The sequence below is a fragment of the Ascaphus truei genome, chromosome 21 (assembly GCF_040206685.1).
Source record: "Ascaphus truei isolate aAscTru1 chromosome 21, aAscTru1.hap1, whole genome shotgun sequence".
In the NCBI taxonomy this organism is placed as follows: Eukaryota; Metazoa; Chordata; class Amphibia; order Anura; family Ascaphidae; genus Ascaphus; species Ascaphus truei.
The window spans coordinates 20,242,903-20,256,283 of NC_134503.1; positions in this window are offsets into that span (position 1 = coordinate 20,242,903).

Here is a 13,381-nt window from a genome sequence, read left to right on the forward strand (position 1 = left end):
TGACGCCTGTGGCGCACTTTGAGCAAAGTAAGGTTAGTACCTAGGTGCACACAAGCACAATTAAATTAGAATTTTCTATGAGTCAATTGTAACCCAAAAATGCTATTTGCAGCATGGAACCTAAAACCTATTACAGCGGCAAGTCTTGCTGCCAGTTTTTTGGGGAGGGGGGTTTCTAACGTGAACGTGTTGCTCTCGTTTCCAGGGACCCCCAGTTGCTGCTAAGTTAACTCCTTAATCTCACAGCGAATAATTTTTTTTTTAACGGAGCGACAATATGGCTGCTGGCTCTGTTATTAAAAAAAAAGACTGCGAAACAGTAAAAGTGCATTTTACTGCCAGCTAGTTGGTGTTGGGGAAGGTGGGGGGGGCGGATCTGGAGCTGAGAGCACCACGGTTGGGAGGGCGGGGGGGCGACCTCTGGATGGTCCCTGTGTCAGATGGTAGAATTGAGGTTTGTCTCTGCTCTTTTGCTTAGTCACAGTCCCCTTAGGGGACTGATCATACAGTCCCACCCCGCAGGGCGAGACACCCTCACTCTTCAGAGTCAGAGCTCAACATGTATGTATATACCAGTATTACCTCTCTGAACATGTATGTGTATACCAGTATTACCTCTCTGAACATATATGTGTATACCGGTATTACCTCTCTGAACATGTATGTGTATACCGGTATTACCTCTCTGAACATGTATGTGTATACCGGTATTACCTCTCTGAACATGTATGTGTATACCGGTATTACCTCTCTGAACATGTATGTGTATACCGGTATTACCTCTCTGAACATGTATGTGTATACCGGTATTACTGGTGAACATTACAAGAAAATCTGGACTCTGCACCATAACAACAACAACTTTGCTACTGTGAGAACTTGACTTTCTAAATGCTGTGATTATTTCTCCTCTCCCTATCCTCCAATAACTGGGAAGTCTCTCCTCCTGCATCTCACTATGCCCTCCCTATTGCTTTTTCTGTTTACTGTTTCCTCACTCCTTTGTGAATGTCTTTGTTCTCTCCAACTTCCCCACTGCACCATTATTTATACACCTTTCTTCCATCAACTTCTTTATCCCTCAATAAAAAACACCCACACAAATCCTCTATTCACACCCTTTATCTACTCCTTCCTGCTGCTGGGGATTTCCCCTAAACCTGAACCGAGACATATACACCTGATCTCACCCACGCCTCCCTGCCATCTCTTCCCCTGTAAATGGTGTTAACCTTCTGATTTAATACTGACTAACCTTAAAACTCATCCCACAAATCAAGCATCCCAATAGCCTGCACTCATGGTTACTGTCCCACACCCACAGTCACTCCTGCCTCCATTATGGCCAAGCACTGCCATCTACAGCACTTATTCCCTCACCTGCTGTCTCTGTAAATCTCCCATCATCCCACTTAGATTGTAAACTCTCCGGGGCAGGGTTTTCCTTTCCTATTGATTTTGCACCGCTTATTGTATTATTATAATTCCCCGTACTGTATTCTTTGTGAAGCGCCGAGTACACTTTTGGTGCTATATAAATAAAGACATACAATGCAATATAATTACCTCTCATGATATGTATGTGTATACCGGTATTACCTCTCTGGACATAGTGACGTGACCAGCTTGGGGGGCCGTGAGATTTCCCCAAGCAAAGAGAGAGCAGGGCTGTTGCTATGGGACTGGGCAGCTTCCTCAATCCTGATTGGCTGCATTATGCAGCAGCAGCCAATCAGGAGGAGGTGTCAGGAGCCTGGGGGTGGGGCCAAAGAAAGAAGGAAACAGCATGGAGCAGAGAGAGGGGTGTGTGTGTGTATGTGTCTCGAGCGTGTCGCGCCTTTCACCATTGTGTCCAGTATTTTTGGAGATGCCCCCTGGCAACCCTAGTCATGTCACCTTATCTACTTGCGTGCAACAGGCATCAAACTTAGAATGTAAGCTCTTTGCGGTACATGCTTATTCAGAATTCTATGTACATTGTTGCGTACACTGTCAGCTCTATATTATCAAACAATATTGGTATTATATAAAAGATGCACGTGTCACTTCAAGGTATCATTAGCTATGTAGATCCCACTGTATCTAGACCTCCCCGGAAAGCGCTATTACTCCCTGCCATTTATTAGCTCACCTGTGTGTATGAGAGTGCCGAGTGTTGCTGGCTTGTGTACACGGTGGCGAGGCGGGGATTTCGGCCAGGGGGGAGCACCAGGCAGCGCGAAGGCGAGGCCGGCAAAGTCGGATGGAAGCAGGTAGAGAGGGGCTGCTTTTAATTTGCGGATGGATCGGGTGGTTCCTTTGGTCTGCGGATTGGTTGATTCGTCTTTCCGAATTGTATTTTTGGCGGGATCCGGTCCTCAGATTCCAGTGTCCGTTGGTGGATTTTTAACCGGGTGGTGGGGAAATTCTCCAGCGGATCGCAGATTTCTCCGGCGGATTGCGGATTCCTCCAGCAGATTGCGGATTCCGCGGATTGGATTCTTGGAGCTTGAGCAATCCGGCGATGGAGGTTGCACCGCAGAACAGATTTTGAAAGGAAAGTTTGGGAAATTCCGGGAAACAGATTAGTACAGTTTCATTCATCTCCAGGGGCAGAGCAGGTCCAGGCTTCGGTGCAGTCCCAAGCGGCGGCACAGGCCTGGAGGTGCCGGGGCCTGGTGAGGCGAGCAGAGCAGGGAGAGGCCGCAGCACGAGGAGAAAGAGCGGGTACATGGCTTTGTGCTGCAAAACACTGCTCCCATCGCGTGTCATCAGGAGGGGCGGGTCAGGTGACATGACCGCCCAAAGCAGCAGGGAGCAGAGGATCAGGAACCTCAGCAGGGAACGGCAATCCCGGCCCAGCTAGGTGGTGCAGAAGAGGATGAGGCCGGCCTTGGATCGGCGACAGGTAAGTTGACCAATTGAAGGGGTGGCAGTGGGAGGGTGGGGTCAAGGACCAGACTGGGCAGCCATAGGGTGCTTGCACAGGAGGGGCAGGTAGGGTTAGAGCAGGGTAGTAGTGATCATTCCACCTACAGTTTTAGGGACGCCTACGTTTGCTTAGCTAGCACGCTGGGGATGCATCTATCGTGACGTTGAAGGAGCGGGTTTGAAGGATGACTGTGAATTTGCTGACACTATTGCCGGACTACAAGGAGCAGGCAAAGTCAAATAAAAAGAAGGATGTGGAAGAGGAAGAGGGAGAGGAGGCAAGCTCTCAAGTCTTTCTGGTTGCAGGCCTCCGTGATTTTGGTCAGCGTGATTGGGGAGAAGAAGCCGGAGTATTGCTCAACAAGTCCCTGGATTCTATTTGGGAGTCCTATACATATTACGGGGGTTCGGGGTGGTGAAGTACCATAGGGACTTCAGGCTGGTAAAGGCGATTAGGAAGCAGTTGCAAAGGATATGGACCTCTGAATGTCCAAGATGATGCCACATAATACAAACCCCTCTCAAGCCTGGGCCGGCAGCTTGCAACATATTGGGTAGTCGGCCAGGAGTAAAAAGGGGGCTTGATCACAGTTTAATGAAGGACAGTGTAAGTGGGGTGTGAAATGCAACGGCTGCAGGGGTAGCCAGCCCGTGATGAAGTGCTTTAAAAAGGGCAACGGTGGAGTTAAAAAAGGAGCAAGTGGAGAGGCTGGGGCAAAGACAGAGGACACCTGTGAGTGTCAATGAGATGACACCGTAGCTCCGCTGCTACACTAACAGGGAGGAGGTGGAACTTCTAGAGAAGGGGTTTCTAGATCCCATTGAGGGAGGTGGTGCTAGAGATGCATGTGGGAGTAGCGGGGAAAATAGAGAGCGGTGGGGGTGGTCAGAATGGCGACCCGTTTTCTTCTTCCCCATTACTAATAGTTGAGGGTTTCTCCTTTGGGAGTGGTTGCAAAGAAAGAGTCGTGTTCATTCATCACCTGTCATACCCGGAGGGATAGGATTGATAAGGGATTGTGTAGCGTGCAGTATGCATCCTTTGACAGGAAAAACTAAAACAAGAAGGAGAGCAACGAAAGGGACCGGTACCCTTCTTGTTTTCGATTTGGAGCAGCAGGAGGGACTTTTCTCTTGCATCATTTGACAGGGCCAGGGACCTGGTAAGGGAAGCTGGAATGGGGGCATGGATGGCAAAAGCCGACGTAGAGTTGGCAATTCGTCTATTGCCGTGCACCAGGAACGCTTCCACCTGCTGGGGGACATGTTGGGAAAGGAGTTTTTTGTGGATCTATGCCTCCCGATGGGGTGTTAGATCTCCTGTTTTTATTTTGAGACGTTCAGCTAGTTGGGTGTTGGGGGCATCCTGCACTACTTGGACAACTTTATATTCATAGGAAGGGATGGGTCTGATGTGTGTGAGAGATTTCTGGGAGAGTTGCAGGAGCTCATGGCCCTTTTTGGGGTTCCTTTAGCTAGGGACAAAACGGAGGGACCAGCGGTGTTCATCAGCTTCCTGGGAATTTAAGTTGATACAGTGAAGATGGAGGACCATCTCTCAGCCAGGAAGCTGGTGGAACTGGTGGAGGGCTTTGGTGAGGGAAATTATGGCCACACAGAGGCGGTTCCAGTCCCTCCTGGGCCATGTCAACTTCGCGACCAGGATCCCACCAATGGGAATGATCTTTGGGGGGCCACTGGCGTTTGCGATGGCAGGGGTAAAATCGCAGCGCACTTTATAAGGGCAGCAGAGATGTATGGGGAACTTAACATTCTTTGAGTTCTTTCTGCTGGTGCTGGAGCAAAGGGGGACAGAGCTCGTCAATAGGGAGGTTATCACCCGGATAGACAACATGGGCGTGTTGGCGACCGTAAACGGGCTATCGACCTCATCTCCTTTAGTAGTCCGCTTGCTGAAGTTGCTGGTCCTAAAATGCCTGGATCATAATATATAGTTCAAGGCCAGGCACGTCCCGGGATTGGAGAACAGGATGGCACATTTCCTTTCTCAATTTCGGTTTGTGGCATTTCGGGAGTTGGTCCGGGGAGCAGCCACAACAGGGGAGCCCTGCCTGTGGAAGCTGTGGCAGGAAGCAGTACAGGAATGATGGAGCTGGTGAGGGCTTCGGTAGCCTTGGGTACGTGGTCAGCTTACACCAGGGCTTTGGAAGAATGGCAGGCCTGGTTAAGAAAATATTTGGAAGAGCAGAAGATAGAGTGCGCAAGGAACAGGGGGTTTTAGGGTAAGGGCTTAGGGTAGGGGTTTTTAGGGTTAGGCACTTACCTTAGTGGCAAAGTGGCCGGCAGCGGCAGGTCCCGGAGGTGGGTTGAGTCACGGTGAAGCACCGGCGGTCATTTGGTCACAGGGAAACGACTGCGACCAAATGTCCTAGACCGGTCTCGCAAGGCCGCCGACACTGGGAAAGCTGTCTGCGGCCCTGGTAGTCCATTACATTTAAGGAAGGTTGAACTTGATGGGCATGTGTCGTTTTTCAACCTCATTTACTATGTAACCGATTGTAGTTCCATACGAGCTTAGCACTTACTGCGCATGCTTTATTTGGATATACTGACCTCTTGTGGACATATTGTACTACTACACATGCAAATAAATGCAGAGGAAGACTCGTATTTACTAAGCAGTGAGTGCACTGTATAATTTTTTTTTTTAATGTGCTATGCAATAAGTTCTGGAACCACAAGACACATTATGTCCCATTGAAGTGAATGTCTTATGGCATAGCATGGTTAATATGTGAACTTGTGAAAAAACAGTCACATTTGGGCCCCTCTTTCCTCTCCACCAACTTTTTACAATGTATTAAAGAGAGGGGGTGGGGACTGTTAAATACTTTTCTGCTATTTACCCAAAGCTGCTGACATTGTTATACTGGAATTCTGTAACGGAATACATATAATTTGATTCATGATAAACCCCATTTCATCTGATGAGGCACGTGTCAGCATTTCCCTGTGACGTGCATCCCTGGCCCTGTGTTTGCACAGCAGATGGCTCCTTTGCCGACACTGAAAATTGCGAATTGGGTCATTTAACAAGTTACCGGTTGTTATGTAGCCATACACGCACCCTTTTTATTTCCCCTTTGCACTGAAAGACTTTGTCATGGCAAAATATATATTCCCACCTGCTGGTATCTGTGTGTATTTTATTGTTCATTTCAAGTACGACGGGATACATTTTGATGTTACCATTTTTGAAGACTGTTGTTATTTTGACACAGATCAAATGTTGGTGCTTTAATAAATTGTCATGTCCTGAGCACAGTTTATGGAGTTGTCTGTGTCTGTTTGTTGGTTGACATTCTAACTGCATGTCTGCTACTTAAACATGCAACGTTACACATCTTTGGACTAGCATGGTGTAACAGGGTACCTTCCCTGTTGACGTTTTTGCAGGAAAACATGTGAGGAGAGCTTGAGCCCAGCACTGAGCAGGTTAATTCAGAGGAGACTGTCCTAATTAACCTGCTCAGCTGGCTCATTAGCTCCTTTAAAACGCCTGCAGCATTGATTGCAGGGAGAGAGAGAGAGAGAAAGTCTGTGCTGCCAGAGAGATCCCTGTTCCAGGTAACACCGTTCCCTGGAATCCGCCAGAGGTAAAACCACACAGACCCTGGAGTGACATGGAAAGCACCCTGCCTACAGGTACTAGGGTTGCCAGGTGTCCGGTATTGAACTGGACTGTCCTGTATTTGGACACTGTCCAGTAAGAAATGAGAGGTAATATTGGACATGTGTGTGTCCGGTAATACCTCTTTGGACATAGTGACCTAACCGGATTAGGGAGCCGGGAGAGAGCAGGGCTGTTGCTAAAGGGGCTGGGTAGCTTCCTCCATCCTGATTGGTTGCTGCTGGGTAATGCAGCCAATCAGGAGGAGGTGTGAGGAGCCTAGGGGTAGGGCCAAGTAGAGGAGGAAACAGCATGGAGGGGAGAGAGGTGAGAGGGGAGGTGTGTGTGTGTGTGTGTCGAGCGCTTTACTCCTTTCACCATTTTGTCCAGTATTTTTGGTGAAGCCACCTGGCAACCCTAACAGGTACCTCTCTTTGGACTTGGATCAAAAGGTTGGTAAGAGGCCTAGCCTACCAGCTCCCAGACAGGGACTGCTGAATGTTAATCAGTCCCCTACATGGGGTTAGGCCTGGTTGTTATTTTTTGATCTGAGTTTGTTTGCTGGTATGAAGCTGTTTTCTGTTTAAAGCTGCCGGTTAATAAAGCCTATGTTTATTTTCTCCTTAAAAACATCTCTGGTGTTTTTCCCTCTGCACACATCTCCTACTCATGGTTTAGTGAATACAGCCAAGATAAATAATCTACCTACAACGCATTATTTAGCATTTATTACATTCGAATAATTTATTGCACTTAATTATCTAATATTTGCACAAACCAGAGAAAACCGTGTTATTTTTCAGCTGTGGTAAAATACCATATTTTGTTCCTCACAAGAAAATTAAGGTGATACATACATATACATACTCCATGGACTATACTCCGTCCTGAGACATACTCTGTCCTGAGACATACTCTGTCCTGAGACATACTCTGTCCTGAGACATACTCTGTCCTGAGACATACTCTGTCCTGAGACATACTCCACCCTGAGACATACTCTACCCTGAGACATACTCTACCCTGAGACATACTCCGTCCTGAGACATACTCCGTCCTGAAACATACTCCGTCCTGAGACATACTCCGTCCTGAGACATACTCCGTCCTGAGACATACTCCGTCGCACAATGATTAGCCGCTTTACCTTTTCTTACATTTCCCCTTATTCCCTCTCTACACTGTAAGATCTCGCGAGAAGGACCCTCGTTATCTTCTGTATCTGTGCATGTTTGTCCTTTTTTGGCACGCCATTCTCTTTATGTAATATACATATCTCTGTACTCCCATTGTACCGCGCTCTGGTATATGATGGCGCTTCACAAATAAATGACAATAATATAATCTATATATACAGTGGCGAGAAAAAGTTTGCGAACTCCAATGATAATTACGGAAATTCCATGGTTTTTCCATGATAAGCTTCTTGAATCAAAACCAGTAATTTCTTAAACATCCAACAGGGGTTATATTAACCAATTCCATGTCTTTTGAAACAAAATGATGTATGAATTAGACAAACAATGAGTAATAATCAGGATATGTGCAAAAGTAAGTGAAACTTTGGGTTTATCAGCCAAATTAAAGGGGATAATTAAAATCAAGTGTTTAAATAATTGGGTAGATCTTCAGGTGTGAATTTAGGAGACCTCACTCTATATAAATATTAAACTTTGCGAGTTTGGTCTTCACCATACAGGTGTGTGGAGACACGTCATGCCACAATCAAAATAAATCTCTGAGGACCTCAGAAAAGCAGTTATTGATGCTCATCAGTCTAGAAAGGGTTACAAAACCATTTCTAAAGATTTGGGGCTCAACCAATCCACTGTCAGACAAATGGAGAGAGTTTAAGACCACAGTCACTCTATCCAGGAGAGGTTGTCCTACCAAAATCTCTCCGGAACAAACTGTAAAATCGTCCAGGACGTCACTACAGGCCAATCTCACTTCTCCCAATTCTATCCAAAGTCATGGAAAAATGTGTCCACTCCCAATTAAGCGATTACTATACCAAGACAAATTTCCCTAGCCAATTCCAATCTGGCTTTCGCCCCAAACACTCCACCGTAACTACCCTGCTAAAAGTTTGCAACGAAATCCAGTGTGGAATGGAACGGGGACAACTCTCTGGTGCAGTATTCCTAGATTTTGCAAAGGCTTTTGATACTGTTGATCATGCTATCCTGCTTAACAAACCCCAGAGCTCTGGAATAGGGAAGCATGCTTTAAACTGGTTTCATTCCTACCCATCAGGTAGATCCCAACATGTGTCCATCTCAGGCTCTAACTCCAACCCCCTGGATATCACCTGTGGTGTCCCGCATGGCTCTGTTCTGGGGCCCCTACTCTTCTCAGTGTTCATTAATGATCTTCCCACAGCTTGTAAGGAAGCATCAATACACATGTATGCAGATGACACAATCCTATATGCACACAGCCATAGCCTCTCTGACCTTCAACACATACTTCAGTCTTACTTTTTGAGACTCGAAAACTGGATTTCCCAAAACAAACTGTTTTTAAACACTGACAAGACTGTAACAATGGTATTTGGGACCAAGACTACATTTTTAAAGCTTCCAGCGACTGAGCTCCAGATTAGAACCAACGCTAACACCACTCTAACCCCTGTCACTGGTTTTAAATACCTGGGCATATGGTTTGAATCCCACTTAACATTCGGGATGCACATTGATACCATGACAACCAAGACCTATGCCAAACTAGGGGTACTTTACAGGAACAAATCCTCGCTAAGTCTCCTGGTCAGAAAGCGTATCGCACAGCAGATGCTAATGCCAATTATTGACTATGGAGACATAGTATATGGCTCGGCACCTCAAAACCACCTTAGCAAACTTGACACCCTCTACAATTCAATTTTTTTTGTTTTGTTCTCCAATGCAACTACAACACACACATCACTGCGAAATGCTCAAAGAACTAGATTGGTCATCACTTGAGTCTAGACGCAAAGATCACCTTTCCCGTCTTGCCTTCAAATTCTTTATGGGCAAGCTACCCACCTATCTGAAGAAGCTCCTCACCCCTACCACATGCAGCACTTATCACCTGAGATCAGACTCCAAAAGTGTCAGGAATAGGCGTTCTCCACGGTCCCCACACAGAGCACCCCCTTCCCGCAGGGAGTCCCTGGACACACAAAACAAACCTGCCTTACCGGCCTCCACGGCTCCTCGCCCCTGCCGCCGTCGTGGGATCACTCCCGTCGGCGATACCTCTGCTCAGCGCCGGGCGCGCCCACGCCCTCCTGCACGCACACCTGCACCATCCACTGGCTCGGTTCCTCCAGATCACTCAGGGACGGCGAATGGTGACACAGTATGCTGTGGAATTCCGGACTCTAGCAGCCGAGACTAACTGGGGACAAGAAGCTCTCGTTTCCGTATTCTGGCAAGGCCTGGCAGATCCCACCATGGACGAACTCTCTCGACAATCCAGGCCGGATCAATTGGAGGTCCTCATTGATTTGGCTGTCCGAGTGGATCATCGTATCCAGGTACGCCGCTCTGAGCGTCAGCGCACTCGCTTCCATAAGTTTCAAGTTCCGTTCTCCAGTACTCCCAGCAACATTCCTGCTCCCCCAAGTGCTACCACACCTTTTCGTCCTGCACTGGAGTTGCCAGAGACAATGCAATTGGGGGTACAACGTATCCGCACACCGATACGGCAGTTCCGCCACGCCGGGGGATTGTGTTTCTACTGCGGATCCATGGAACATCTGGTTCGGGAGTGTCCACTGCGTCCGGGAAACGGGAACACCCAGTGAGTACAGAGGGGCTCTCTCTGGGTGTAATGTCTCCACGTCCCCTTTCTAAAGGTGAACTCCCTAAGAAACTTACATTTCCAGTCTCCCTTTCAGGCGATAAGTTCAAGACTTCTACCGCCGCTTTCATTGACTCAGGAGCTGGAGGAAACTTCGTGGATCTTGAATTCGCCAGGTTAAACCGCATACCACTCGTGAGAAAGAAGGTTCCCATCGCACTCGTCGGTATCGATGGACGTCCTCTTACCCCGGCCCACATCTCCTTAGAGACGGCTCCCTTGCTTCTGTCCTCACATCTGCACAAGGAGATCTTAGTTCTCGATGCCATTCACGCTCCTGGGATACCCATCACCCTTGGTCTTCCTTGGCTCCAGCTTAACAATCCTCTCATTGACTGGACTTCCTCTGCTCCCATTTCCTGGAGGCCGAGGTCAGGCGAGACTCATCAACTGCTGGCCAATACCTCTGTTCCCGAAGTTATTCTACCTTCCGTTTACCATCAATTCCGGGACGTTTTCAATAAGGTACAGTCAGACCTCTTGCCGCCACACAGGACTTACGATTGTCCGATCGATCTAGTTCCAGGTTACTCCCTACCCAAGTCCAAGACCTACCCCTTGTCGTTACCAGAATCTCACGCTATGGATGAATATATCCAGGAGAATCTCAAGAAAGGCTTTATTCGTCCCGCCAATTCCCCAGCAGGGGCTGGGTTTTTCTTCGTCAAGAAAAAGGACGGGTCGTTGAGGCCTTGCATCGACTACAGGGGTTTAAACCACATAACTATTAAAAATCATTACCCCCTTCCCCTTATTACCGAACTGTTCGATAAATTACAGGGGGTCAAGATTTTTTCCAAGTTGGATCTACAACGGTGCGCATCAGGAAGGGGGATGAATGGAAGACGGCCTTCAACACGCGTAGTGGGCACTACGAATATCTGTTAATGCCTTTCGGCTTATGTAATGCTCCCGCTGTCTTCCAGGATTTCATCAACGACCATTTGTACGCCAAACTGGAGAAGTGCACCTTTCATCAGACCTCTACTCCGTTCCTGGGTTACATCATTTCCGATGAGGGTTTTATGATGGACCCCGGTAAACTTCAAGCAGTCACTGAATGACCAAGACCCAACTCTCTCAAGGCCATACAACGTTTTTTAGGGTTCGCTAATTATTATCGTAAGTTTATACTGAGTTTTTCCACCATTGTGGCACCCCTTACTGCGCTCACCAAAAAAGGAGCTGATCCTTCTGCTTGGTCATCCGAGGCCATCTCTGCCTTCGAGACTCTCAAGGAAGCCTTTATATACGCACCTATTCTCCGTCATCCCAACATTGAACTTCCCTTCGTCCTGGAGGTCGACGCTTCTGATTGCGGCGCTGGTGCCGTTCTTTCTCAGAGACCCATGCCCCAAGATAAGTTACATCCCTGTGCATATTTTTCCAAGAAATTCTCGTTTGCCGAGAGGAACTATGACGTGAGTAACAGGGAACTTCTGGCCGTGAAGATGGCTCTTCAAGAGTGGAGACACCTGCTGGAGGGGTCGAAAGAGCCGTTTACTATTCTCACGGACCACAAGAACTTTCTTTACATAGAGAACGCTCGAAGCCTTGGTCCACGACAGGCTCGTTGGGCTCTTTTTTTTTCGAGATTCGATTTTCACCTTTCCTATATCCCCGGGACCAAGAACGTAAAGGCAGACGCACTCTCCCGTATACATTCTTCTGAAGAGAGGCCAGAGGAATCTTTGGAGACTATCCTTCCGCATGAGAGGATTCTCGCCACGTCTTCTTTCAAGAATCTTGACAAGATTTTGCACTCCCAGAGACGCATTCCCAAGGACTTGGTCGTTCTCAACAACAAACTCTTTGTACCTTCCAAATTTGTTCCAGAGGTCCTGTCTTGGGGTCACTCCTCTAAATCTGCAGGTCATCCAGGTTTTAAGAAGACTACTGATCTCATTCGTCAGAATTTCTGGTGGCCAAGGATGTCTCAAGATATTCTGGAGTTTACCCGCGCCTGCCCCACGTGCGCTCAAAGCAAGACTCTCCGTCAAAAGCCTCAGGGTTTTCTGTTACCCCTTCCAGTTCTCGACCGCCCCTGGTCCCACATTTCGATGGACTTCATCGTGGTGTTGCCCAGGTCCAGAGGAATGAACACTATCTTGGTGGTCGTGGACAGGTTCTCGAAGATGTCCCATTTCATTCCACTTAAAGGATTGCCCACCTCTCCCGCCCTTGCTGATATCTTTATGGAGCAGATTTTCCGGATTCATGGGATCCCTTCGTCCATTGTTTCTGACAGAGGTTCTCAGTTCGTATCCAAATTTTGGAGAGCTTTCACGAAGAGATTGGGCATCTCTTCTTCTTTCTCTTCCGCCTATCATCCTCAGTCCAATGGACAAACGGAGAGAATCAATCCCTGGAGAAGTACCTGAGATGTTTTATATCCGATTTCCAGGATGATTGGGCTCAACTCCTCTCTTGGGCAGAGTATGCCGTCAATTCTGCCAAAAACGAGTCCACCCGGGAGTCGCCCTTCTTTATAAATTATGGGTTCCATCCTCCCTGTCTTCCCATCCCCAACATCCCTTCTGGAGTACCAGCCGTAGATGAACGTATTTCTTCCCTCCAAACCGCATGGTCCAGGATTCAGTCTACCCTTCTCAACTCCTCCCGCAGATCGAAACTACAGGCCGATCGTCGTCGTCGTTCGGCACCCAGTTACAAACCAGGGTATTTGGTATGGCTCTCCTCTAAAAATATCCACCTCAAGGTACCATCTCCTAAACTGGCACCTAAGTTCCTGGGTCCCTTCCCTATTTGTGAACAAATCAATCCCGTGGCATACCGGCTCCAACTACCACCCAGTATGAAGATTCCCAATGTCTTTCATGTGTACCTCTTAAAACCATTTATCTCCAGTCACTTCTTTCTGGATCAGACTCGTAAACCGGATCCCATTACTGTACAAAATAACGAGGAATACGAGGTTCACTCTCTTTTGGATTCTCGCCTATCCAGGGGTCAGCTCCAGTTCTTGGTGCA